Here is a 23,541-nt window from a genome sequence, read left to right as displayed (position 1 = left end):
CACACAGACTCGCGGCTGCAGTCCAGTTAACATGACCTGTTTAATTTTCGAAATGTTGTAGTGTCTAATGTGCCTGTGAGACGAATGGAAAAAACTCAATTGGCTCACCAGGGAGGGCATCACGACTTCACGCCCACACAATCCGGGTCGCATATCATACATTTATGTATGTGTACGTGCATATGTGTGCATGTGGATGTGCTAAAAATTAATGAAACCACAGTTGGTGAAAAACCCACCGCGCCTGACCCGTGCACCGGCGTGTATGAGTGACATATATTCTCTTCCTTTTATTTCCCAACTTATATGTATGTATGTCATCATGTATGGGTTTCGCTCCTTCCGCATAATCTTACTCTTTCATAGCAATTGCAACAGTTCTTAATTAAAAATATGTTCCGCCGTACATTTTACACTCCAACACCGTTGCTTATTTTCTAATTTGAAAGTTGCCACTGCAAATTAGCCCAGCAATACCAAAAACTCCAGCAACATACTTGTAACTGCAACTATTTGTTGTTTTGCATGTAGGTATGCATAGCTTGGGAGTGGCAACCAAGTGGAGTATGTGCCATTAAGTGAGTTGGTGTAGGGTGAGCGCATATAATTTGTTGTAGAGCACAATGGATTTTGCACAGCAATATTCTTTCAATCTATAGTCATTATCCTTCTAAGAAAGGGAGGATGCAGATTCGACCTGAAAACTTATTGCAGCGAGATGCTTTTTATTTTCTTAATTAAAATTCACATTTTTTTTAATTTTCACTTCATGTGCCTAATATAATGATTTTCACACCCCTTCCCTCTGTATGTCGATCGTTGTGGATCTTCTGTAAAATAATCAGATTGTTTTCTTCAAAAATGCAGTTTGTAAGATTTAAGTTGATTGAATTCGCTACTGCAATGCCGCTTTTTATCGAACGGTTGAATAAGTTTGATAATCGTGTGCACTAAATTTCATCCGAATTAGGAAAAACTGGTGTAAATATATTTTATTTATGATCAAAGCCAAGAATAAATTCTATTGAAATCCGATTAAACTGCTAAAGGCAAGCCTTATCCCCCAGACTCCTCCACATTCACCCTTTACTACTACAGCCTCGTTTGAAAATCTTTTCTTTGCTCTGTTAAAAATTTTGCTGCTGCAGCGCAAAGTGATGCTGAACAACCCTCAACATTGATAACTCGACGTTCTCAATAATTTTGAATAAAATTAGTAAAACCTTAGAGAATCTAAATTTTTAAATATTCTCTTTAAAAAAAAATACTGGCGCGTCTTTTCAAATACCCTTTTTGCTAGGTGACAGTTACGAAATTTTCAATTTCTCAAAAAGAAGAAGTAAAGACCACCAGAACACAGAAAAATTGTGTGCAAGTGGCAAAGATTTTGCAGATTAATTCGTCAGATGGTTCAATGACTGATGTCAGTCGGCCGCTAAGACCGTGTGGCGTACAGGCAGAGGCTAGAAACTAAGTTCTTAATGAGCGACGAGTCCAGTCTCTGGATATGTAAGCAAAAAAAGTGTCCGGTGATCTTCTTGAGATATCCATAAAAAGTCACCGTACGGTACGCTGTAATTTTAGAATTTAATTTCCTAAATTTATAACCAACTGTCTACCTATCCACCAATTCTTCTTTCCTACCTTCATTTGCTGTATGCACGGCCGGAGATAATTCTTTTTCATATCAAAGGCCAACTGGCGTCGCAGTCTTACTGATTATCAAATTATTTGGCCTCGTGTAAATGATATACGTACATACTTTTTTAATCCCGTGAAATAAGAAATACTCGGTGAAAAATCGTAACTTTAAAGCTTTATCAAGCAGCCATTTTTAACTGTCACAGCTTGGCTAAAATTGTATCGATGGCTTTTGTTGACTGTTATAACTTTAACTAAAAACAAAAAGAAACTCGGTATCTTGACCTAACATCTACAAAGTGGTGGTTAAAGCAAGAACAAATAACCTATAAAATCGAATATCGCGAAAATGGTTAAGTTTTGAAAATCATGTCAAATAATCAGATTAATCAGAAATTTTCTAAATAATATCCTTAAGTATCTATAACGATGCTCCCGAGTTTGAGTTGAGTTTTCAACAAAATATTATTTAAAAAAGTTTGATTGTTCTAGATAAAGTAATTAGAGAAGCAGCTATTGGGAAGTAGGCATGGAGAAGTAACTACTAAAAACAAGTTGGCTTAATGGTTGGAATTTACCATAAGAAAATTAATAAGAGCTTCGTGATAAGATACTATCGAAATAATTTTTTATAGAGCCCATAGAAGAAACTTTAAATTTGTTAGTTCAGTAGCCCGGTGTGGCTCCACCTTCCCGAAATTTCTGTTTTCAGCAATTTTGACAATTAAGTCATGTCAGTACAGAAAATGAACAAGAATTTATGTGCAAATGTATGCACGTGCAGATGTTAATATGTATGACTGCATCATTTATTCTAGAAGTATATTCTTGGCCTTCTCCTCACTTTCGCTTGTTCTTCCACTCTTTTTGATTGTTTAATTTCTGGACGTAGCGATATTCTGTTCCATCATTCTTGATTAAGTAATGCGCTTTAATTAAAAAAATTCAAGGCTGAGGCAAATGGTAAGACTGAAGAATTTTTTGGTATGTAGGAAGGGGGAAAAGAGACTCGAAAGTAGGGCTTTTTTAAGAATTTCATACGTGCAATAAAGAAAATAAGGAAAGTAAAGCATTTTTAAGACAAAAAATAATATATAAATTAAAGAAATCTTCGAATAGGCGGCGGAACAAATAAAAATTCCAAGCCACACTGACGCACATGTGGCTGCCTACAAACAAATCATCTCTCCCCAGATAGCAATCCATAGTATTTTCCGCAATCGCAGGCAAACAATAATTAAATACACGCACATAGCGCAGATTCGTGATTTTAATTTTATCTTCTGAGAGATGTTCAATAGCTCCGTTACATTGTCATGCCATGAATCAACGCCAATGTCAGGCGCTTGTGCCACGGATGTGGAGTTAAAGGTGGTAAACGGAAATTAATGTGCATAAATTGGGTTGTATTTTAAATCCAACCGACAACAACAAACAAAGCAGCACCTACAAGCAACCGGTGAACTAAAGCAGGCGACCAACCAACAAATCTTGCGCGCAATCGCCTCACGAGCCGAACAATCACGCTTAATTAAACCAATTAATACAAGTCAGGCAACGTAGCAAACACACGCATACACTGAAAGCTTGCCACGTACCTATGCGTGTTTGCCACATGCCACATGCCACACGCCACACGCCACATTCTTAATTGCGTGCGCTGGTAAGCGGGTGAGTGCCTCAAAGCAGTTTCGTTTGTCCCACGCAAGTTTTGTTTGGATTATTAAATACGTTGCGGTGAAAAATTGAAACATTGCGCAGCTGCTGCCAAGCGAAACCGAAACCGAAACCGACACCGACACCCAAAACACGAACACCAAGCAGACAAATGGAACAAGCAATCAAAGCGATGTCGAATGGACTAAATGGAGTTCAGATAAGCAGTGGTGGCACGATGAAAGGTGCCGTGTGAAGAAGCTACAATTACAAAGGCACGTGAGTGCGAGCAGGTGTGTGGCAGCGGTAGGAGAGCAGCTGCGCAGACGTGCGTTAACTAAAATTTACACGATATTGAGACCGGAAAAACAAATAAAATATTGCAAACGCAAACGGAGATAGGGGAAATATTTGCATGTAATTTTAGGAGCCACATTCATTATTCATTTTTAGTTTTGCTTTTAATTTCTCGCCTTGCTGATCTGCCGCTCAATTCATTGCACAAAATTTGATTACTTTTTCAAGGTTTTTAGATGCTGCTCACATCTGAAATTTGTGGAAAATCCTACGTGCTTCATTTTTTTTATTTTATTAATTTTTTTGTATTGTCTTAAATTGGGTTTAATTGCCGCAACAAAATCATTTTATTACTGGCGAAAATGTTGTATGAGCGGCTCCATGTCAAGTGATGAAAATATTTATATGTAATTGAGTTATTTGTAGACTTCAGTATAACAAGAAATAAAGTGAAATTTATGTTTAAAAAAGTTTATAATTTTGAAATCTATTCAATGCTAAAAATTTTGCTACAGAATTTTTTAAAGTGGAATATTTCGGATTCTTTTTGACTTTTTAAAATTTTGTTTAATTGTTAGGAGAAAAACTTCTTGAACCAATTTTTTTATTGCAAAAAATTTTTTTGTTCTGTTGGAAGTTTTTGGGAAAAACTATACGTTTTTAGTAATTTTTGAAAGGCGCACTACCTCAGGTTTTGCGATACTTATTTGGCATATATTACAAATGTGTATTGACAGTCACTTTCTTAAAAGGTGCTTGCTAAAGGTATTAGTAGGACTCTAAAATATTAAAAACTTGTTGAAAATCTGGCTTAAAGTGAAAACCGTATCCAAGAGATTTCCTTCGCCTCCATTAAATGGAGTTTGGAAAAGTTTGTTCAGGTGGTATGTCTTCTTCTATCCGACATTGTGTAATAGAACTGCGGAGAACTCTTTCTTATTTGTTTCACATACCTGAAACTACCACTTGGCCCTATAAATATCACAGTCGTTTGGACCCATTTCATCCACATTTTCCAAAATCTTTGCCTCTGGAAAAGGCTTCATATTTTTACGTCTCCTGTCTCCGAATAAATCAAAAATTCAAGCCAAATGAGTTAAGTTTCACATTAACAGCAGCGATTGCTTGCCATGCTTCCTCTAAAAACACTGGTTTGCATTTGAATTGAATAATTGAATAATATAACTAAAAATCATTTCTGAATTTGATGCAACTTTATTTAGTTACATATAATTTTTAACTATTTTAATTTCTTACTTTAATATCAGAATATAAATAAATTTAATTAAACTTCTTCAAATTTCATCTTTTTTCTACAGCGAAAATTCATCTAAAAAATGAGAGTTGAGAAATCGGCAACAAGTTGTGGCACACGGCGTAAAAGCAACAAATAATAATAATCTGTGAGGATATTGTTAAGTTTGCCTTGGTAATTTGAATATTTAAATGCAATTAGATGAATATTTGGAAGCGCTTCACTCAGATTTTACGATGTTGCAATCTGTTCGTTTTTTGGTGAGCTTTTCCATCGATTCTGAAATCCATTCTATCATTGACTCTTTAAAAATCGCTTAGTTTTTTTACCTCCTTTTGAAGCAATCTGAGTCCCTGCATGGAACTAAACTCTCCAATAACATTTTATGAAAGGATAAAAAAGGAAGAAGAATTCTTTGATTTATACCAGTCAGATTATGTCTCTCCACGCCCCGTTGTGCAGTAGTATTCAATTCCAATTAGTAAAATTATTTGAGTGAGAAACCACAAAGTTATTAAAGCCCAAAGTGTGTGGAAAATAGTAGCCACGCCACTGTTCTTGACTGAAAGGCATTGGAAATTAAAGCTGTTGGTCTTAATTAAAATACTAAAAAGACAGAAAATTAAATAAATAAATTCATCAAACTTCAGCTTTGTATGCTGCTTAATAAATTTGCTTGTGAATTATTCAATCACTGCTGGAGTTGGGCCGATTCTGATTTAGTTTACATGCAAATATTCTATTTTGGTTTTTTTGTGGTTTTGATTCTCCTGGCAGGCCGCATAAGCCCAAATTTAGCATTCACAATCATATCCAATGTACACAAGTGAGCGTAGTGACAACACATACTACCAGAAGTGCGCTACACGTACACTTTTCCCCAAACACACACACACACTTATACACACATTGGTATATCCAAACTTAAATTCAACTAAATTATGCAGCTGCTCAATTAGAGACACTCGCTTTGCGCGCGGCGCTACAGAGGTGTTAGGTTACGCATATGTGTGAGTGAGTCTATGCGCGCTTGTGTGTTTACGCATAAAATTTAATGATCTTAACCGCTTTGCATAGTTAATATTTTGAGTTTGAGGTTTAGTGAAAAAACAACGCAGCTAAACCGCAAATTGAACCACAAAAGCAAACAAAACCTCACCTCCGTACATGCACATAAACACATCCATACATAGCATACATATAAATGTGTGTAAATAATATGTGCACACACTTTGTTATGGCTTGTTTTCACTGTTCTACGCAAATGAGTTGAAAGTTTTAATTTCTGCTGACGCCATCAACTTTTACTATTTTCGGTTCAAAGGCAGGCAAATGCAGCAGATTTTCCAGCTCAAAAGACAGTTTCGAAATTTATTATAAAAAAGGGTTAAAAAGTTACCCGTGGAAATATTAACTAACTTGTTCAATGAGGCGGATGAGTTTAAAGGATGTATGAGTTGAAATATGCTCATAAACGCCTAAATGCATGCATCTCAATCAAGCCTGGCAGTAATTAAGATCACGAGTGATAGCGAAATAACAAGAACAACTAGAGCGTAGATAAGATTGCTCTTGAATCGGAAAAACAATTATGGGTCCTGAGCAGTCTACATAATTTAAATGGGATGGTCTCAGTGACTACATACAATCGTTTTTATAGGTCAGTTCTGGTTTCCGAGTTATCTTAGTTTAGAAAGTTACATAACTAAAACCTATTCAGCTCCAATTTCTTAGTTTAGTTTTATATTGCAGATTTTATTAAAAAAATGTATAATAAAGGGTGGTTAAGTTTTAAGGGCCGGTGTTAATTTTAAATCAAATACAATTTTTTTAGGAAATTATTGTCATTTCTCTTTATTATGACAATACTAGTATGGTTCAATTAGGCACGGAACAAAATATCGGTCAAATGGGCGCCGCGGCCTCGGCGGCCTACCTCCATCCGATGGTACAAATTTTCGATGACGCTGAGGCATAATTTAGGTTCTATGCCGTTAATGTGCCGAATTATCTCATCCTTTAGCTCTCGAATTGTTGCTGGTTTATGGACGTACATATTTTCTTTCAAATAACCCCAAAGAAAGAAGTCCAGCGGTGCCATTGACGTTTAGGTGTATTTCACATTCAACATCGGCCCTTGAAAAAAGGAAAGCACTTCATTTATTGACCTTCAAAACGATACCGCTTAAAAACTATTCAGTAACGATTAGAAACCTGTTAACCAGAGAATCGTGTAAACGAATCGGTATTTGGAGTATGAACGATATATGTAATGACGTGACCGTAAGGTGGATAATTTGGATAGTCTATTCTGCAAGTAGTGGTATTCGATGCTATATTTTTTTACGTCAACCAACAGAATAACCAAATATAACATGTTCGACTTTTTTAATGTCGTAAAATATGGAAACCCTGATATGATTCGGTCAGTAATAGTTCAGTATATTTCCACATTCCGGTAGCATTCAAACATGGATCTGGCATGAGTAGTTGAAGAGTCAGCATTCTAACTCTCAAGGGCTCTGGTAAAGTAATTATGTATTGCCTTTTTAGTACTGATATTTTAAGAGAGGCTGCGTTGTGGGTTAGAGCATCACCCGTTGTAGCCCAACTGACCGCTATCTGCTCTGATAGTCAAGTTGCTATAAAATCTATACATTGTTATAATTCTCCAAAGTAGCAATACAATGTAAATGGGTGAGCAGTGCACGACGAACGACATCTAGGTGCCTGCTCACAAATAAATAAGTGCTCACATTAAATAAGTGAACTCTGCCCTGTATATGGGAATCACTTTATTATAAAGCAAGCCGATAGGTACTCCTTGGGTGAGGTCGGACTACGGGTATGAGTTAGTGGAAGTGTGCTTTCTACACAAGGTATTTCAGGGTCTTTAATTAGGGTAATTTACTGAGAAAAAAACAGTCATCTCGTGTAAAAACGAGTTTCTCTAACGTAGTTACTATACTTTTTTATAACATGCACAGCATATGGAGAGCCTCAAAGTAGATATGTGTATATAAATTTGTATATAAGTGTGGGGCTTAAAAAATTCAAATTTTGTTTCAAATGCCTCCGTCCGTAGTTTGTTGTTATTTCACTATTTTAATAGGACTATGAATAAGTTCGTGCGGTTTTACAACAGATGGCGTAACTTGATTATTATTCCATCGATCCACACTTCCAAACATTCATTGGAGAGCTACTATCGTAAGGCACAAACGTCAGTATAAGTTTTTTATTTGAAGCGTAAACAACAATATTTTTACCACACTTGAAAATGTCGAATTTCGTGCCAAATAATGTGTTTTTGCGGGGAATTCTTCTTCATTATTTTAATATGAAGAAAAAAGCAGCCGAAAGTCATCGTATCTTGGTGGAAGTTTATGGTGAGCATGCTCTAGCTGAGCGAACGTGCCAGAAGTGGTTTGCACGCTTTAAAAGTGGTGATTTTGGCTTGGAAGACGAAGAACGCGAGGGTGCGCCGCCAAAGTTCATGGATACCGAATTGGAGGAATTGCTCGATCAAGATCCGGCTCAAACGCAAGAAGAGGTTGCAAAAACTTTGGGAGTTGATCAATCAACCATTTCCAAACGTTTAAAAGCCATGGGAATGATCCGAAAGGTAGGCCATTGGGTGCCGTATGAATTGAAGCCAAGAGACGTTGAACGTCGTTTTATGGCATGCGAACAACTGCTTCAACGGCACAAAAGAAAGGGTTTTTTGCATCGAATTGTGACTGGCGATGAAAAGTGGGTCCATTACGACAATCCAAAACGTCGGGCAACGTATGGATACCCTGGCCATGCTTCAACATCGACGTCGGCGCAGAATATTCATGGCCTGAAGGTTATGCTGTGTATCTGGTGGGACCAGCTGGGTGTTGTGTATTATGAGCTACTGAAACCGAATGAAACGATTACGGGGGATGTCTACCGACGACAATTGATGCGTTTGAGCCGAGCACTGCGAGAAAAACGGCCGCAATACGCCGATAGACACGACAAAGTTATTTTGCAACATGACAATGCTCGGCCACATGTTGCACAAGTGGTCAAAACATCCTTAGAAACGCTCAAATGGGATGTCCTACCCCACCCGCCGTATAGTCCAGACCTTGCGCCATCCGATTACTATCTCTTCCGATCGATGCAACATGGCCTGGCTGACCAGCACTTCCGTAATTACGATGAAGTCAAAAAATGGATCGATTCGTGGATTGCGGCAAAACCGACCGAATTTTTCACAAAGGGAATCCGTGAATTGCCAGAAAGATGGGAAAAAGTAGTAGTAAGCGATGGACAATACTTTGAATATTAAATTTGTAACCATCTTACGTCAATAAAGTTTCAAATTTCGAAAAAACCGCACGAACTTATTCATAGTCCTATTACAAAAAAAAAATAATATTATATTGTAATTTCATGAAAACTAACTAAAAACGGATAACTCCATAAATTATAATAATTATTTAACACAGTCTTTAGAAATTATTTTGTGGATTCTTTTGCGATTTCCTGAACAACTGGCGATTTTAGGCAATTTAGTTCATTACATCGGCCTAGTTGGATGGCGTACGCAACGCATACTCGTTACAGCACTCTCCTGGCAGGTATAATCTAGATTTTATCCAGTTTGCTTTCTTCCGCTAGAAATTTTCATTCACTCCTTGTTCTATAACCATAAATGATTTATTGCTCCTAAAGAACTTAAAAGATGACCAAAATATAAACATCGAGATTAAATCGTGTGCTACGAAGTAGTTCCAAGAGCACTTGTGATACTTTCCAGAAAACTTAACTGCCTTTGAAAATCATACATCCTTTGCATAACTAAAAACATTATGAACCCTTGACCATGCCCTTGTAAGGTCTTATAAAAAGCCATATCGAATTACTGATTATAGGTTAAAAATAGAAATTACAAAAATAGATATAAGTTAAGTTAAACTAACGGGAAGGATTTTAAGCACATTATAGCTTGTTTTCTTTAAGTGTATTGTTCAATTTAGTATGGAATTTTTCAATACAATTATGTTTGATTTTTATTAAGAGGATTGTTTTCTTTGAATTTCAGTGTATCTAAGCTTTAAACGGCGCTAGCAACCAATGAAGGTATGTTAAAAACGTAAGGAAGTGATAATTCGGCCCGGACCGAACTTCATACTAACGCGCATATTTAAGTCAAGTTCAGCTTGGGCTGGTTAGGCAATGGGAGTTACAGCTGGTAACATCAGACGAACAAACGAAAATTTAGTCTCAACATTTAAAAAGAAGACGAGATATCCGAGAATGATAATTCAAAACAGAAATATTGTTGGAATACATTTTTTATTATAAACTGGTATATAATTTGATGGCATTTTTTTAGTATGATGTCCGGCAAATGTCCGCTACGACTACGAGCTACATGATTTATTCGATCAGTCCAATTTTTGACTACGTTGAGTAAATCTGAATATTAAAGCTCAATGAGCCGAATCAGCAAAAATTTGGCGCAAACGATGCTCATTCGACTTCAGTTGTTGCACGAGCAGTAGTTCACGTAAACCAAGATCCTTACATAAAATTCTCCACATAGTCGAAAGAAAAAGGTCAACAAGTTGAGAACGACTACGAATCGATTTCGGTCCCTTCTTCAATACCTCGCTCTATCAACTTCACCAACAGATTTTTTTTTTTAACTAAATTTCCACATCTTGGAAGCCTTGTTCTGGCGTTAAACTAAAGCGTTTTCCAACAAAAGGTGTTATTTTGATATTCAAAGAAAAATGCTATTTTTTAATATAAATGATCGGATGTTTATTTGATTATAAAGAGGAAGGTATGCCGTTAATAGTGGAAAATAACATCAGGCAAATGACCACCACGACCACGCTTACAGGACAATATCCTTTTCATGAAATTTTCCATAACCGAATTGCAAAGTGGCTGCCTTATATCCTCGATAGCCTCACGAATTCCATCTTTGAGGTCTTGAATCGACCCTGGGCTATTGGCGTAGACCTACTCTTTCCCGTGGCTCCAAAGAAGAAAAGTCACAAGGTGTTAAATCACAAGATCTCGGCGGCCAATTTTGTATCGCCTCTTCGAGAGGTTCCCATAAAGGATCAATGGTTTCGTTGCTTGTGTTGCACGTAGCGCCGTCTTGTTGAAAATAAACATTGTTCAGATCAATACCATCCAATTCCGGTCGTAAAAAATCGTTAATCATCTCTCGATAGCGATAGATAACCCCTTTATTTATGATGAATTGACATACCTCTGTGCAGAGATGTCAACACAGTTTGCCATTCTCTGCTGTGGAATGATAGTTAATGATATCGATAGCTCTCATGCAGCTAAAAAAATGCCCGATATAAGTATTTGCCTCTATGAATCTCATGTCTCATATCTGTGCGTGAACAAAGTGTTAACACCGGCGGGCATACGTTAATAAAAATGACAATAATCTTACAATTCTTTTTCAATATTTAACATCTAACAGGTATAAGTTGTGTAAAGGAGCTACTATTTCTGAAGGACCATCCTAATGTATATGTTAGTTTCCCGCACATGAGTAGCCAATAAGCGCAATCAGCTATTGAGAAATTACGCAGCATAAAAACGTATGCATATATGAGATACTTGTGTGTGTGCATGCGTGTGAGTTATATTGGTTTGCCGTTCGGAGGTGGTGTGAGGAAGCATAATCTGTCATTCGAACTTGTCACATTCAATATTGCTCAAACTGAAATTAGTTCACGCTCTCCTCCCGCTGGATTTGTTTCGCTCTTATCACGTTTTTTGTTTTTTATTTACATTGTTAGTGTTGTTGTAATTAAGAAAGATGCAGATGTAGTCTGTAGGAAAAAATGTACTGCCACATCTTGGCCTATTAAACGTGCGCTGTAAATTTTGTAAAAAAATATAAGTGGTTTAGTTTCAACCATCCCATTACAGTTTGAGTTCGGTACAGCTTGCAATGCTCCTTAGCAATTTCTTTCTTCTAGAATTACTGCACGGAATTGTGGCGTCTGCCGGAACAGAGCTTGTTGAGGAGATGCCGGCGGTAGACGAGAAAAGGGAATGCGAATAGAGGGTTCTCTATTTATAACGCATTACCAAATCAAAATTCGTAAACCAAATGTTGGTGATTCACCAAGAAACCAATTAGTGTTTCCGCACTATTTTTGCCCCATCCTCGTTACTAATAAGTTATACGGTATATCTTTCACGACTATATCCAGTGTGTGCGATTAAGGAACCTCATAAAAAACTTTACCTCTACGCCGACAAGCTCTTCGAGGTCTTCAAAAACCGGTTTGAAAAGGGTTAACATCCTTGCCTTTCATAAGACATGGTATTCATAGAGGACACCAAAATGGAGTTGGTTTATTATAATAGTCAAGGTAGGACTTGAAATATTTCTATACTCTTTCTACTCATTACAAAATCAAGAGCTTTAATTATATTCGCATGTGGGACTAGGAACAAAACCATACATTTTCCCATTATGTAAAAAATAATTCAGAACAATTATTCTTTTTTTTTTTTTTTGCAACAAAAACCCAAGCCTAACTGAAGAGAAATTGTATATGTAAAGCAAAGTTTTTTTATTCCGCAAATTGAAAATTTCGAATTCTAAACAAAACAGTTATCATAACAAACTTTGGAATAGGCACCGGTTTTGAAATACGGAGAATTTGGCTGACATATCAAGGTCGCAGATTAACTTACTCAAAATGTTCCGTGAAACTAGACTAGACTGTCACTTTGTGCTTGTTCAATACTCATCCCAGAGACATATCCCAACCTTGCCAAAATTGTAACTGAGTAGAATGTTACAGAATTTTCAATGGATTAGCGAATGTTCTTCAGCATATTCCATTCCCGAAGAACTTGTCTTGAGAGATATTTTTTGGTTTTATTATTTTTATTATAACGGAAAAACTGGTTATCAATTATTTCGATATCATTTCATGACGCATTTGCTGGCGCGTCCCCGAAGTTTTACACGAATTGAAGTTGAAGAGAATCGAAAAATCGAAATCGAAAAGTTGGAGGCAACTAATTTTCAAAAACTATACATTCAGTGAGGCATTGAAATATTTTAAATATACTCGTATGCTCCAATGTCTGTATCTCCATATGGAAATGCATATGCACTTAGTCCTGTCATAAGTTCTGTTACAAGTTAAGTCCGTTATAGATATGAAATTATAATACTTTTTTAAAGAGGTTGGTTTCATTTAATCATGTAAATATTAAAGAAAAAACATTTGAATTTTCATTCAAAATGGTCTTCATTTGCTTCAAAACGATTAGGCCATTCAGCTATTGCAGCACGCACGGTTTCCATTGACGTCCCTGCGTGAGGTATTCGACACAAATTCTGACCACAAACTGTAGTCCAATGAATTCAGATATGGACTTCCAGACAGCCAATCTTCTGCGGCTATCAACTCAGGAATATTTTTTTTTATGCGCTGCTGGGTGTGTTTAGCTTATGGACTGAAGGGGAATCTTTCTGGAGAATTCAATGATCTCCACTGAAGAGAGTGCTGCTCAACTGCTTCACCACGTCTTCTAAGACATACTCCTGGTACATTTGGCATGGCCTTACAAGAAACTCCCCACTAAAATCATTACGGAGCCTGGATGGTGGCCTGAACACTTGGAACAACATTTTTTGCGTCTTTAGAAGTTTCAGCATAGATTTTTCCACTTTGCTTATTAAAATATTCTTCAGCAGAGAAAATTTTCTCATGTGGGGAAAGAATATTTCCATAAAATCACGTGGTTGACCACGTGCCACCGAAGAAGCTGCTTGCATCTGTCGAGTCAAATTTCCTTGAAGGCTTTCATGTGGGGATCATCTCTAGTTAGTCTTGACATGGATCTGGTCGATGCATCCATTGCCCTGGTCATGATTTTCTGCTTTTTAATGGGATATCTGCGAATTCTTTCTCGAACGGCTTTTATGGATCGTTGGTTCGAATCACGCGATAACGACCACTTCCTTTTCGGTCTGTCACTTCAGATGTTTGGGAAAAACGATTTATTGTGCGGAAATTTCAATTCGTAAATCCCTTTTCCCATTCTGAAATTTCAATTCGTAAATCCCTCTTTTGTAATGCAATCAATGCAATGTGATTTTCCTTGGCTCCCCACTCCATTGTTAACAAGTGAAATTATCAAGAAACTGAGTATAATTTTTGAGTAGACAATACATATGAAGAAAAACGAAATTAACGAAATTTTTTCTGCAGCTTCGTTCTCGCCGTTTGCATTGTACAATTTGTCACAGAATTTATGGCAATACTAAGTACATGTACATCTGTAGGCAAGTACATATACATGTAGATATGTAGTTCTGCATAAAATTATGCACTTGATTCCGAGCTATCTGTATGCCGCCGGAGCTTATTCTTATTTTCGCTCATTTCTTCATTTTCATTCATTTATTTTGTACTCATTCCGTACAACTTTCTCTTTAGGCTCTCCCCAAATCCCATAAGAAATTCAAGTTAATGCCATCGAAATGGATTTCTTAATGTACTTCGCTTAAAAATCGGCACGCACACAGCGAATAAGTTAAATGTGGCAGCAGAGCAACAAATTAATATGGAGAAGCCGAAATAAGGAAATATAAAAAAATAATGCGAGGTAAATATAAATTAAAATCGTAGGATCATGAAAACGAGATGCAACAAAAATGCAAACGAAAAGTCAAAGGAAATATAAAATACATTGGGACAAAAATAGGGCTAAAAAAACTTTAAACACCAGAATGCAAAAAGTCATTAATTGCAGAAATTTTGGCAAAAAGGTAAAACAAATACATTAAGGGAATATATTTATGTGTATAAGTCTCAAAGTAAGTACAAAGGTCAAAGCAAATCACAAATAAATATCAAAAATAACTGAAAGATGGCCGAGGCGTTGGGATTACAAAATAAGTATATTTGTAAGTGCAAGTGTGTATGTATTTACTCTGTCAGGCGTGGAATGCAATCTACAAATAGATGAATATTAACAATTCGGCCAAGGACACAAAGAAGCTCTTTTTATGTGAGCTCAATGCATCACCAACTGATTTCACCCCAATTTCAAGCGAAAAACCAAACACACAAACAAAACAAAAACGAATACAATTTGGACAAAAGGATGTATGAGAAATGCATTTATGTATTATTTTTTTTATTTTGGTTATGATTTCTGAACTGCTTTAGGGATATAGAGCTGCGCCTTTGATTGCAGATTTGCTTTGCAGACATTTTGGAATGATAATTTAGAGCAATAAAATTTAATATGTTATGGGAGTTTGATAAAAATTAGTTGGGAGATATGGAAACAAATGCTTTTAAGGCCTGCGTAATGGACTTTTACAAAAAAGAAAAAAATACCAGTCTAACGGTTAGACTTGATAGAAGTGAAACCTTCCGTAAAACAAACTGAGAGAGAATAAGACGAAAGCAGCATTAGGAGCGGGATAATTATAGGTTCATTATAATATTGCTATAAAGTTCATATTTTATTTTCTTCATTTTATCATTATTCATCCTCAATGTTTTCAATTTCAACAAATGATACGAGTGGCTTATGATAGATAAAATATGATACAAATGCTTTGGTTTCGATGTTGTCAAAAAAAAATACCCAAACGGACCGAAGAAACAGACTTACAAATTTCTTCCATTTTCGTCTACTTGTATTCATATTAAAATTTATGTCTCTTCCCACCAAAGCTAAATGTATTAGTATATTTTTTCTTGTATTTATTCAAGGCTGAAATCCAAAAAACTGTTTTCAATACATAATCAGAAATGTCCTACAATGCAAATTTCAAAAAAAAAAAATTTTATTTCTTGTGATTCGAACCAAGAATTTTGAATCGGAAGCTCACATTGCTAGCCGCTCGGCAATCGCGCCATACTGTCGGTGTTGGCCTAAAAGTTATTTAGTTCGTCGCTACGTTTATATGTAATTCGTTTCACTTTTTCCCAAATCACTCCCAACGATTCTAAAGAAGTTTTCACTTCAAAAATTAATGTACGAAATATTTATACCGATTCACTTAAACTGACTTTCAGTATCTAAACCAAAAATAGAAAAGCCAAAAAACTGTTTTCAATAAATAATCAGAAATGTCCTACAATGCAAATTTCAAAAAAAAAAATTCCATTTTCGTCTACATGTATTCATATAAAAATTTATGGCTCTTCCCACCAAAGCTAAATGTATTAGTATATTTTTTCTTGTATTTATTCAAGGCTGAAATCCCGGCGGTACTGCAATACCAGGTCAACCCGTGGCAGAGGCGGAGCAAGCCCATAAAACACTCCGCGCATTTCCAAAAATTAGTTTAACATTTATTGTCCTCCGATGGAGGATCTATCAGATGTTAAGCTGATAACCACACTACCTAGTCAATACATTTTAAATAATAAACCTAATAAAACTTTTGAGAATTACACGCTCACAAAAATTATTTATATCAACATATAATATAACGCTTCGTAACTAAATAACTTTTAGGCCAGCGACGACAGCATGGCGCGGTAGCCGAGCGACTAGCAATGTGAGCTTCCGATCCAAAATCCTTGGTTCAAATCACAAGAAAAAATAAAAGTTATTTTTATTTAGTTCGTCGCTACTTTTATATCAACATATAATATAACGCTTCGTAGCCAAGTTGGTCGCTTTTTTCGTTTCACTTTTCCTCAAATCACTCCCAACGATTCTAAAGAAGTTTTCACTTCAAAAAAACAAATACCAACAGAAACGCATCACATTTAGGCCATCAGCTACAAAAGCAAGGGTGTGACTCAATCCACTACTTCATGCATGCTATTTTTTTCTTAAAGGTACACCAATACTCATCACACGTTTTTCTTTTCGCACAAGAAGTATAAGAAAATATCTTTCTTATCAAAATGAAATGCGCAACGCTAGCAAGAACAAATTCAACCTACTTGCTAGTACATTGGATATTCTTTTGGGGAATTCATAATTACTAAAATTACTTACTTAGAAACTTAACATGATTCCCCATATGCATTGCTAATCTTCAAATTCACACGCACATATATTTACACAAACACAGGCAAACACAGGCATACACTCATACACAAGTACTTGCATCCGTGCACATATCCACATACTAGTTTAGCAGCTAACGGCATTTATTTCTAAGAAATCTTGCCAGCTGCAACTATTTGAGTTCAGTGAACACAAGCAGGCGCACCATTAGACGCTTAGGCTTATATGTAGATGTGCACGTTCATATGTAGGTATATATTTACGTAACTCACTCGTGCATCTCGAAGCAAAAGTTACTGCTTAATATAATTTCCCAGGACACTTGCAAATACATAGACTACATAAATGTGCAGCTCCTTTGGAAAAGCACGCACACTAATGTACTTGCTGATATGCATTTGTGTGTCTGTGTGTATGTGTGGTATATATGAGCTCAATGAAAATGAAAAGCGGCATGATAACTCAACTAGTTATAAAATAAATGTGATTAGTGTAAAATTTTTTAAAAATATTTGCCCTGATTTCTTAATTCTAACTTATTTTGCTTAATGTGGGGTGTGCTTTTTTCAAAAAAATTATTGCACTATGGGCAAGGAATTGAACAATGAATGTTAAACAATAAAAACAAAACGGTTTTTCATCAAACACGTTTTTTCTTCTTTCCTTTGTTTGAAATATTCGACAAAGCCCTTGAATTCCAGATAGACAACTTGCTAGACCTCTTTAGAATAAACGAAATTAAGTGGATTAGTCATCAGTTGAGAATTGAAACATTTCTCCTTCAAAATTTTTTTTTTTTTTTTTTTTTTTGGCGGTGAGGTAGGGTTCAAAATGCCTTCGCACTTACAGTAACCGTCGTCTACTGCGTCGAATGGTGTAGCCACTAAAACAATCCCTCCCCATTCCTTCCCGGATGTTTCCTCTGCCCCGGGACTCCGGTAGTATTTTATCGTAGGCAGAGGAGATCCAAGTAGGCGTTCTGTTCAGAATGAAGCCTTTTCTACTCCCCCTGCGTCCAGGGTCGCCAATTTTGGAGCCAGCATCACGCTATCGGCTCATCTTCTACTCAGGTAGGATGGATGTATGTATATTGATCATCTCTATCCATGTCAAATTTCTTGGCACGTAGGATGCGCTCCACGTACGTGTCAATAAGTTGCCAGCTTTCTGCACTTTCGACCATTTTTTGGATGATGTTGTCTGCTTTTAAGGGGCCTAGCCTATCTTCTATTGCTTTGCGCTCTGCTGTCCACCTCTCACATTTGAAAAATGTGTGATCAGCATCGTCAATGGGTGCATCTCCGTAGATGCATTCAGCAGTTTCTGCTTTCCCTATTTTGTTGAGGTATTTATAAAAGTACCCATGTCCAGATAGCATCTGGGTGATGTAATAGTTCACCTCACCGAATTTCCTGTCATACCATTTATCTATGTTTGGTATCAGTCTCTTTGTCCATTTTCCTTTCGCCTCTGACGCCCAGCGCTCTTGCCATATTTGGAGTGTGCGTGCTCGAGCTTGTTGCCTTCTGGTATTTGTGCGGTCGCATGTGTGGTCGTCTGTATCATTTGTCTCGCTCTTTTTGAGGTCCCATAGTTCTTTTCGTTCCCTCGCTAGGAGATCTATGGGTATCGTACCGCTGATGATAAGTACTGCTGCTTCCGATACCGTGCGGTAAGCTGAGGCAACACGGAGGGCAGCAGTTCTTTGGGCCTTGGCAAGAATCTTCCGACGACATTCTGATTTGGAACTTAGATAATTGAAAGTAATATGGAAACCGACTTCATGAGCCTGAAGGAGCACTTGTGTAATGCAAAGTTAGAGTCCACCGTGTCGTATTTTTTACAGCTCTTTTTAGCTTCCTTATTTTGGTCATAGAAGTATTTCTATAAATTAAGAGCAGATGCTTGTATTAACGGCTTTTGTGTCTTCGGCAACACTCAGTGAAATTTTCTAACAAATGTTTTTATACGCCATTTAGCGTTTGCTTTCTGAACCATCGACTTTTTTGAGAATGGTAACACAAATGACATGTCAAATATGTTCATAATTTATTTAAAGGTTTGACATTAACGAAATGGGACGCTATACGCTTGAACAAAATTGGGAAATATTGAAAACCCCTTTCCAAAGTGGTGAGTCTTCTTCTTCTTTTCTGATTTTCACATCGGTGGCTACGTCAATAAGCAAAATTGTCGGATTTGGGGCTCAGAAAATCCACACTTTACTGTAGAGAAGCAAATTCATCCACAACGAGTCACTGTTTGGTCCGGTTTTTGGTCTGGCGGCATCATCGGGCCATTTTTTTTTTTCGAAAATAAGCGAGGAGCCGCGGTTACAGTAAATGCCGAGCGTTACCGTGACATGCTCAACGAGTTTTTGTTTCCAAAAATTGAAGAGGATGACATGGACGACATTTGGTTTCAACAGGACGGTGCAACTTGTCACACTGCCAAAGTTACACTCGAACTTTTGGCTACCGTTTTTGAAAACCGAATAATCAGCCGAAATTCCGATATCAATTGGCCGCCTCGGAGCTGTGATTTAAGCCCGTTGGACTATTTTTTGTGGGGAGCCGTTAACGACAAATACGAACCATCCAGACACGATTGATGCTTTAACCCATCTTCGGCCGCTACAAGAATTCGACATAATTTTTCCATTTCCTTTTTAGTCAGTGCTTATAGGACCATAATCAAGAAAAATTAAAAAAAAAAAAATTCTGACCATCGGTGTTTTAGATATGGACTGGTCGAAAAATCGACCACTGGCCAAAAACCGTCAAATATATTAAAAAAAAAAATGCAACATTTATGAAAAAAATTTAGCACACGAAGTCAATTTATTTCATTTTATTTCAAATACAAATATTTTTTTGTTGTTTTATTGATAGAAAAGTCAGCTTACAAATTTTTATGATAATCATCAAAACATTTAGTATGTAAAGGAATATTGCATTTTTTGCAAGTAAAAATAGTATGTTTCTTGCAAAATTTACACCGCCAAAATTTGTTTTCAATGCTTCTCATGACGGCGTGTACCCTTTCATTGATCCGAGGAAGGTTCGATGGACCTTCATCTCTATGTTCGTTTTCATACTCGTCCTCGTCCTTGTCGTAATTCAATAATTCTGTTGCGACTTTATTCTATAACACTGGTTTACAGCCAAAATGCACCAGAGACGCCGTTATGAAATTCCTATGTAAAATCACCGTCTGATTCCGAAAATCAAGGTTATTTTTTATTCTATGGTAACGTTTTTGAGATATTTACGAATTACCGTTATTTCAAAAAAACAAAAAATTGGGCCCACTTAATCATATATATCTCGAAAACGAATTGAGCGATTCCAAAACCGTTTAAAGCTTTTAAAAGGTAATAAAATTTCCTATAAACTGTGTGTAAAACACTTTTTGCTAGGCCCTGCAGATTCAAAGATAACGAACTATCATAACGGATTTTTTAAATTTTTTTAGTAAAAATATAAAAAAAATTGTACTTTGAGAGAAAGGATCTCGAAAACTTTTTACTTTTTCGTGTATTTTTTGTTTTCACTCTAAGCTCTGTTTTATTACAAAAAAAATAAACTTTGATTAAACAAAATCGATGAACTAATACAAAAGTTACAAGCATTCAAGTAAATATATCCATATAGTAAAACTTAAGTATCCTACAAATAATAGCATATGTACTGTATGTATTCTGTCTTAACTCTATGATCTTATTTTATAATTGAAAAAGTTATGTGTCTTGTTTTGACGCTTATTTATATAAGGATCGGTTTCTCTTATGAGAAACCAACAGTAGTCACCCATCATAGCGACATCCCAGAATCCTTGATACCGACTTTCAATCATTTTCATTTGCTGGTGAAACCTTTCGCCATGCTCGTCACTTTCGTCGCCAAGATTTTGCGGGAAAAAATTTAAATGGGAGTGCATAAAATGAATTTTTAAAGACATATTTACTCCTGAAAGAAAATTAAAAAAGGAATTAGATAAATACGTAAGTGACACATTAGCATATAATTTTCTTAGGCTGGGTTAATCTTCCAATTCAGAACAAATTTTGGTCGTTCTTGTTTGTTCGGAGCAGGGCAATAAATTTAGATTAAGAGCTATATATTCTCATGTAAATTTAAAAATTTGCTTTAAAATTTTTTGTTTAGTTTTAAAGTTAACTGAGAAAACGGTCTTATATACATATATATATATATTGTATATATAACGGTCTTATATGTGTTTTTTATTTACCCATTTCCGCATTGTTTTTGATTAAATCGTTCTCTATCAGCTCGAAGGACTTTTGTGTTTGCCTAAAAAAGAAGTAACGACCTTTTCAAAAGAGGCCTCCACTGGTGACAATAGTTCTTTGAAATGGGTATTGACCATTATTTTCCTTATTTGCGGCCCCACAAAAATCCCTTCCTTTATTTTTGCTTCTGAAATCTGTGGAAAGATTGTTTTCAAATAATGAAAAGCTTCGCCTTCTTTGTCCAAAGCCTTGACAAAGTTTTTGATAAGGCCGATCTTGATGTGGAGCGGAGTATGAGTATTTTATGTTATCCACCCCAACTTGAAACGCGATTCGTTCTGGCCAATCCTTTATGATGTAGTGGTCTTGACGTGCTCGGCTATCTCATTTGCATAGAAAGCAACAGTATTTTGTGTATCCAGGTTGTAGACCACATAGCTTTCCAACGACTTTTAGATCGGTACATATTTTTCAATCATGTTCTTCGTATTTAATTAATTCAAGCAATTTTTGCATTGTCTCATATGTTTCCTTCGCATTTACTGCATGCGCGATCGGGATAGATGGCTTTTGGTTGCCAATATGCAATAATACGGCCTTTAAACTTAATTAATTGCCGTCTATGAACAATCGCCACTCTTTTGAATCATATGGTTCACCAAACTGTTTAAATAGACCAGCAATGTTTTTGCAATAACAAACACTGTCCTTCTTCGTATAGTACTGGGAGAATTGTTCGTGACGAGTCATATAATATGTTACCTTAACACCGGATGAAACAAATTTAAATTGTTGCATACGAGAGGCGTGTAGTTTGGCCTTTTCTTTTGACAATTCCAAATCCCTTATCCAATCATTGAGTTGTGCTTGTGACAAAGGGTTTCTTTCGTTTTCCGTTTGCAATTCAGTACAACATGATGCCGCGTAATCAGATACTGCTGTTGACAATGAAACTGGAGCCGAAACTAAAGTTAAATTTGATTCTGGCAATGTAGCTTCCGTTGAATTTAGTTCTGGTAATGACACTGTAGATACGCTCGCATAGGTTACTTTTCTTGACTTTCCAACCCCAAATACTTTTGTAGTACAAATATAGCAGTCCGTTGAATGGCAAGTTGGTTCCCTCCTCTTCATTGGTGTAATAAATTTCATATGTCGCCTAAATAGATAGTTTAAGAATCATATGTACATATGACAGAATCATATGTACATATGCTACTATTTGTAGGGTACTTAAGTTTTACTATATGGATATATTTACTTGAATGCTTGTAACTTTTGTATTAGTTCATCGAATTTGTTTAATCAAAGTTTATTTTGTTTGTAATAAAACAGAGCTTAGAGTGAAAACAAAAAATACACGAAAAAGTAAAAAGTTTTCGAGATCCTTTCTCTCAAAGTACAAATTTTTTTATATTTTTACTAAAAAAATTTAAAAAATCCGTTATGATAGTTCGTTATCTTTGAATCTGCAGGGCCTAGCAAAAAGTGTTTTACACACAGTTTATAGGAAATTTTATTACCTTTTAAAAGCTTTAAACGGTTTTGGAATCGCTCAATTCGTTTTCGAGATATATATGATTAAGTGGGCCCAATTTTTTGTTTTTTTGAAATAACGGTAATTCGTAAATATCTCAAAAACGTTACCATAGAATAAAAAATAACCTTGATTTTCGGAATCAGACGGTGATTTTACATAGGAATTTCATAACGGCGTCTCTGGTGCAGAAAAAAAGTTGAAATTTGTGATCCAGTGTAATTTGCCACCGCATTATCATGGAGATCCACACCACTCATGCCATGATTATACTCTTGAATAACTTTTGGCTGCGGGATAGTGATAGTTTGTTTTTTCTTCCGACTATATCTTTTAGTGCTAATAATTGGATTGACTGTGGAGTTATTAGTTATAACATTTACTACAGCATTATCATTCCACCGAACAGTAAATATTTCTTGGTGATGATCAAGTAGTTGGTGAAATGTTCCTCGTATTTCTTTTTTTAAATTTCTCAAAGGAGAATCGCCCATTCTATTTTCGCGTATAGTACCAGTTGCAAAAAATCGACGTTCGATCAGAAGGCACATCAGATGGTATGAAGAGAAAAAAATTATCAAAGAAAATGATGTGTCACTCAGGGTCAGATACGTTGGCAAGCAAGTCTAAGACTGTTTGTGCGCCTAGATCAATAGTTTTATCGTGCGGGGTTGCTGCTCACCCGCACAATGAACTAGAAAATAAGTACCCACTTTCAGAGCACAAGCACCATGTTTTAAACCCAAACCGGATTGGCTTTCCCTTGATAAACATTTTGCAGGAGTGGCATCCAAAGTATAGAATCATCTGTTCGTCTATAGAGAGATTATGGCTAAAGACTCCGAACTGCATAAACTTTTTGTTGAGAGCGTCAGTAAT

At 36.2% G+C, this 23,541-nt stretch overlaps 1 protein-coding gene and 1 pseudogene across 1 annotated transcript in view; both read right to left on the bottom strand.

The window, feature by feature from the left end:
• LOC129247244 (hybrid signal transduction histidine kinase K-like) overlaps positions 1–23,541 on the bottom strand; it is a 96,077-nt gene that overhangs the window by 45,796 nt on the left and 26,740 nt on the right. The gene's annotated exons all lie outside the window — the stretch shown is intronic.
• LOC129249585 (U2 spliceosomal RNA) lies at positions 16,096–16,279 on the bottom strand (annotated as a pseudogene).

Source organism: Anastrepha obliqua, chromosome 5, assembly GCF_027943255.1.
Source record: "Anastrepha obliqua isolate idAnaObli1 chromosome 5, idAnaObli1_1.0, whole genome shotgun sequence".
Classification (NCBI taxonomy): Eukaryota; Metazoa; Arthropoda; class Insecta; order Diptera; family Tephritidae; genus Anastrepha; species Anastrepha obliqua.
This window is presented reverse-complemented; position numbering and strand designations above follow the sequence as displayed.